This window comes from Episyrphus balteatus, chromosome 1, assembly GCF_945859705.1.
Source record: "Episyrphus balteatus chromosome 1, idEpiBalt1.1, whole genome shotgun sequence".
Taxonomy (NCBI): Eukaryota; Metazoa; Arthropoda; class Insecta; order Diptera; family Syrphidae; genus Episyrphus; species Episyrphus balteatus.
This window is the reverse complement of record NC_079134.1, coordinates 54,107,118-54,113,641: the sequence shown is the minus strand read 5'-3', so window position 1 is coordinate 54,113,641 and position 6,524 is coordinate 54,107,118.

Sequence of the window (6,524 nt, the reverse complement as noted above, 5' to 3'; positions counted from 1 at the left end):
GATAGATATGATTTTAGAAAAATTCAACGCCAACATTTCTCATAGTTGTCTTAAGTAAAGTGTCACACAAGACGTATGTTTTGATATTATATAATTCGACTGAATAAATCTAAATCTCTAACCAAAGTTTCAACTTTAGAGTTTATTTGTAATTTCATGTGTAATTTCAAAAGGTTTAGATTCACTAGAAACTAACTACTTCTTTTACGTACAAATTTCACCACGTAATTACGTACTTCCAGATGTGCTTCGCTGATGTATTTTTGAAGTACATTTTTCTGTACTTTTAATGTAGGGGAAATTTATTTCATCTTGCATGCGAGAAAGAGATAGCTGCTTCACGTATTCTTATATACAGAAAGTATATAACTGAGTTTTTTCCCGAGCTCCTATCTTTTTTCAGTGGAAAAGAAGTACTTCTTTTACGTACATATTTCACCGGTTTTTTCTGTAGTTCTGTAGTTTTTTGTGCACTTAAGACCGGTGGTAATAAAAAACACACCTATTATTATATTAAGATAGTAGGTCTTAAGTAAATCAAATATAATGTTATTTCTTGGGGCAGAGACCGATTTCTACAAAAAAAAATGCCACTTAGGCCATAAGTAACCGAAACACTTAGGCCACAAGTAATTTTTTCTTTTGTTTTTTGTTACTTTAACTACTTGATAAAAGTGTATATTACAGCCATACTCATACTACGCCATACTACGACTTTTGACATGGACGCCATTTTCAGAAATAAAAAATGTAAACATCCGTCCTGTTAAAATAAGTTCCGAGTTGAAACTACGGCGCTAGAGTATGTGCTCCAATCGCCAATAGGATACTGAGTAAAAATACAAAAAAAAATATGCAAAATTATCAAATTTGCCAAATGAGGTTTGAAATGAGATAATTTCCCATTCAAATTTCAAATGAGATAATTATAGCCTGTTTTCACTAGAGCAAATGAGATGATTTCGATCAAATTTGCCAAATGAGGTTTGAAATGAGATAATTTCCCATACAAATTTCAAATTTCAAATGAGATAATTATCATCTCATTTCAACGAAATTAGCTAGGAAATTAAGTCAAATCGCCTGAATGCTCATAAAATTTCAAAGACATGAAAATGAAGTGTCTGCAGGGTTCGGAATTCAGTTTCAAAATTTCGAACCAAATTTGAAAAAAAAATGAAGTAGATTTCAAAATTAAACTTTCAGAACATTTATTTACAAAAATTTATTCTAAAAAAATTATTTTTCAACAAAATTATTTTCTTTACTTTTTTTATTATGATCTTTTCCAAAAAACTCTTCTCATCTAGTAATTGTAACGATGCTTTGGGGTAAAACGGTTAATTCAGCATAATCTAACAAATTTTTGATCAGGAATTCTTTAAAATCAGTCAGAATTACATACTTCTATAAACTTTATTTATATCTTGAATTTGAAGAATAATTGACCTCCATTCATCTTTTGAGATTTCAGTTGAGCTTTATTTCTCAATGCCTCGACCAGATTTAAAATTGAAGTTAAATCCCTTTCTCTAAATTTATTATTTGAAAAATATTTTTCAATCAAGAAATAGAAGTAGATTCTGAAAAAGAGAAGTAGGGAAGTAGATTTTATTTTTTTCCCAAAATCGAAGTAAATCTACTTCGATCGAAGTAAAGTCTGAACCCTGAGTGTCTGTCTCTGGATCTCTCTTTGTTACATGCAGGCGTGACAAATAAGTCTGGATCTGGGAAGTTACAGGCGACAGTGAATTCGAATGTGCAGCAGTCTTGAATTCACATTCACAAGACTTAAAGAAAGTCGTGTCTTCGGCCAGTTATGACAACACAATCAAAAACTATACAAGGAGAGAAACTGGGAATGTGAAGCAAGAGCAACTCTAGCTTCACACAGCTCGACAGTTTGGAGTATTGCATTTGATCATTAAAATTTGGGAATATTTTTATTGGAAAAAGTTAAAATTAAAAAAGTTAATTATACGTAAAAAAAATACGAAAAAGTTGTTCTTTGTTTTTATTCAATAGGTAAAAGAGGATCATTCAAAGTTTGATAGAGTTTTCTGGTCTTGCGGGAGTCAAAAGGTAGTCATAAATACGTCCCAATTAGTAGGTAATAGTAGTTTTCATACCCCAAAAACATTGTTGTACCACACCAGGAATCAAGGCCAAAGTTGCCAGTATTCCTTACTGATTTGGGTAATACTCAACAGGGAGAATCGATTGCCTGTTGAATTTAATCTAGTGTGGCCAGGCAGAAAAACTTTTCAAACTGGAAATTGAATACAAAAAATTGACTCAAATTTAATTTATTAAAAAGTATGTATCTTATTAAAAGACGGTTGACAGACAATCTCAGCCAGAACCCCGAATTAGAAATGACAAAATTTTATTAAATATCTATTTAAAAAAAAAATCATTTTCGGTTTTTTTTTTTATTGAGTGTCAAACAATTTTTTTCGGTCATTTCAAAGTGTTGACACTTGTAAGTAATTTCCCTTCAAGCAAACAGGTCCGACCTCGGTTCGAATCCGCTCCGCCTGAGGCGGAGCTGAGTCCGACTTCGGATCAGAAACTGGACCGAAGGCGGCTCAAATTAGTATGGAAATTATAATCACCGCGAAGTCGATTGCATATGTATTGGTGTGGTGAAAATCTCCATTCCGAGAAAATGGAGCCGAAGGCGGACCTGAGTCGGAGCAGCGAAAACCTACTAGAAAGAGGAACAAAAAAGGGATGACGTTTCGCATTTGCGACCAAAAAAGAACAAGATTTATTTTTTTTTTCACTGAAACTGTTTTTTTTTATTTAATTTTGGCAAACGAAATTTTCACAATATATACAATATAAAATACAATACATTTTTTTCATTTTATTTTATTTGTTGTTGCGTGGGTGTTTCTTTAGATGTCCAATCGCATGCTTCACCTTCTGCCTTATTCTTCATCATTAGAGATTACATCTACAACACAAACAGAAACACATCAATTTAATCCAAACACTTTGAGCGATATATACAACATACCTTTTTTTGTTTCCATATTGTTTATAATTTGATATAATTGTTTATAATTATACTAATATTATAATAACAACGACACGAGACACGACGCGACTATACACTTCAACGAAACATAACAAAATGACGCTTTTGCTCTTGTTGGCTATGTCTGTTTCACTTTTTTTTCCATTTCTCACTTTTCACCACGATTTCTCCTTCCACTTTGTGTTCATACACAAAAAGTTGCAAGTGTGTGAGTGCAACCCCGCTTTTCTCCGTCGGAGGTCGGACTGTCTTTTCTGGACTCCGTTTTCTTGCTTGAAGGGTTGAGGTAATTTGTAGTGAAAACACTTTTTTGGTAATTTCCTAAGTTACCTCATTTGGGCTGTAGTGAAAACAGGCTGAGCGGAAATGAATTTTTGACCTTAATTTATTTTTTATATTTTTTTTTTTCACAAATTAAAACGAAATATTTTTGAGATTATATTGTAGTGGCCTCGAATTTTGATCATAATATCACCAAAAAAATATAATTTTAATCTAAACATACCCCAAAACAATCGTTCCTGGAATGACGTCATTCGGTTAATCGATGTACGCTACTTAAAAATGAAACTAAAACAAGCTTCTAACATAATTTTTATATCCATAAAAATAGGTGTGGAATGATAAATCTATTTAATATCAACTTTGAAAACTGCTTGTAGTACCATTTGTACGTTAGATGATTAAAATATTGACACTAAGGGCCAGTTGTACAAATATTTATTCCGTGGTTCAACAACTTTTATCTTTTGAACTCAGTGAGTGGTAAAATTGATTTTTAGCACTGGTTCTAGGTGAATATAGGTTGAAATAGCTAAATCCATCTTTGGACCAGAGTTGATCCACTGCTAATCCGCCAAAATCGGCGAGTTAAATTCCTGATCCGAGTCTGAAACACGTTTGTACAACTGGCCCTAAGAAATGTTGGTATGAGCGTCATTTTTCTTGGAACAACTTTCATTTTATTAGGTATATAAAATAACACAATTTATTTTTTATGTAAGAGATGTACCAATTTATAAAGGTTATTGTGTACCTATTTGTAGTGTTGAGTAAAGAAATACTTACCTACTCAAAAATAATTGATTTGTGTGTGTTTTTAAGCCATTCGATTTTCAGTTTTTGAGTTATGGATATGTCCGAGAACGCTTTTAGTGGGTATATTAAATGCAATAAAAAAGAAATGGAAACTTTGCGTGCGTGCCTACTATTTTAATTGGTAAATGAGAAAAAAGTTTAAAATAAATGTTATTTTGATTAAAAAAATGCCTGGACACCAAATTTTCCACCTACATGATTCATATTCTCCAGCCACTGTATCATCAGAATATAATTAAAAAATTGTGTTAGAAAATAAAATTTAAAAAATCAGTAAAAAAAATTATCGTGTTCTTTCTTGTTTGCAAATCGCTGCCTCAAAACTATAATATTCTATGTTTCAAAAAAATGTTTCGAGAAAATCGACTACAAAGTTTGGAGTATCAGAATTTCACCCTTTATTCATGTATTTTTACATGAAAATAGAAAATTAACTACCGTAGCTGGATAATCTATCAATTCAAATGCTAAAATGGGCAGGTTCAGAAACGTTAGGCACTAAATATTTAGGTAATTTCTCGGTCTCTGATTGGTCAGCTGTCAATAAAAATCTTTCCAATTTAGGTAATTTTATTGGAAAGCTAACTGGAAAGTTAGGCAAGAAAATTTTCCCTAAAAATTTAGGAAAGTTTTTTTTGTCAACATGACAGCAGATTGTTTTGAATTAAAGAATTAATTTAGCAAAATTAAATGTATTTGTGTGAAAAACGAGTAAAAAGTGCATTACGGTTATAGTTAATATTATTTATTCATTAAAGTTAAGTGAAATTTTGTGTCTTCCCCATGCGATCGGTAAAATACTTAAGTAAATTTTGAAACTTGACAATAGCATCATATCCAAACTAATTTAGTCAATTTCCTCAAATTTCCGTTCAGAAAATGACGTTTTCTAGATATCTCCCTTCAAGCAAACAGGTCCGACCTCGGTCCGAATCCGCTCCGCCTCAGGCGGAGCTGAGTCCGACTTCGAGGCAGAAACTGATCCGAAGGCCGCTCAAATTAGTATGGAAATTAGAATCACCGCGGAGCCGATTTTAGTATTGGTTTTTTCACTTGCATTGGTTTTCTTGCTTGAAGGACTAGTCCCTAATATGTCCTGAACGTGCCCAATTTCTTTTTTGATGCTGGAAGTCTGTTTAATTAACGTTTTTCTGTTTTGACATAGAACATTTATTTGATTTCCTTGCATTTCGAGTTGATTTTTTTGTTCTATGTTAGACATACAACATTATAGTAATGAGTATGGTATATGAAAATAACCAACTTACAGTCAAGACAAACAATATTTTTGGAGTAATTATATTGCTTTTTAAGCTTTCTGTTGTTTTTTCTTATTAAAAACCATAAATTTAATGAAGTGCATCATGCCCAAGCGAGTTCAAAGATTTCAAATTAGTATTTACCAAGAAATTTGCAAAAAAATATAACTACACAGTAATTATTTAAATAAACATTCAAGTGAACCTTACTTACAAACTATTGCTGATTACTGTCAGTAACTTTTTCAAAAAAGCCATAATCGACTTGCCGCATGACCTTTCAATATTTCTTTAAAGGATTTTATTTTGGAGTCCGGCAGCTAATTTTTAGATGTAAAATGTTCTATGTAACTTAAAAGTAGTCATTTTTGTATGGGGTTCAAATGAGGCAAATTGTTCTATGTCAACTAAGAACTTGATAGTACTGAGTATAAGCCATTATATCCGAAAATTGAATATTTATTTTGGCCATAAATATTGTATTAAGCCAAAAATAAAAATTTTGTGGACACAGTCTTGTAGCCATTGAAAAGACGAAAATTTTGATATAAAAAAAGTCATTTTTTTCCATTTCTTCGACATAGAACATTATAGTTTTGAGGCAGCGAAATGTTTCCAAATCCCAAGCGTCATTGATCTTTCCATTCCGCTTCAGGTAGGTTTCCTGCTTCAGTTTCCGGTACGAGTTCGTCTCCGTTTTCTCGGAATGGAGATTTTCACCACAACCGGCTCCACGGTGCTTCCCTTCAAGCAAAGGAGTCCGAACTCGGTCCGAATCGGCTCCGAAGTGAGTACGAGCTGGACCTCGCATGCGGCTCAAATTAGTATGGAAATTATAATCACCGCGGAGCCGATTGCATATGTATTGGTGTGGTGAAAATCTCCATTCCGAGAAAACGGAGCCGAACTCGTGCCCAAGTCGGAGCAGAGAAAGGTACCAGAAAAGGAATCGAAAAAAGGAATGACGTTTGGCACCTGAAGCCATTTGCAACAACAAAAAGAACACAATTTATTTTTTTTGTCACTAAAAATTTTTCATTTTATTTTCACAAAGAAAAACACATACCTATATTAGTAATTTTCTGTTGATACAGGCCAGCGGCTGGAGTTGGAGTGGTGTTTGA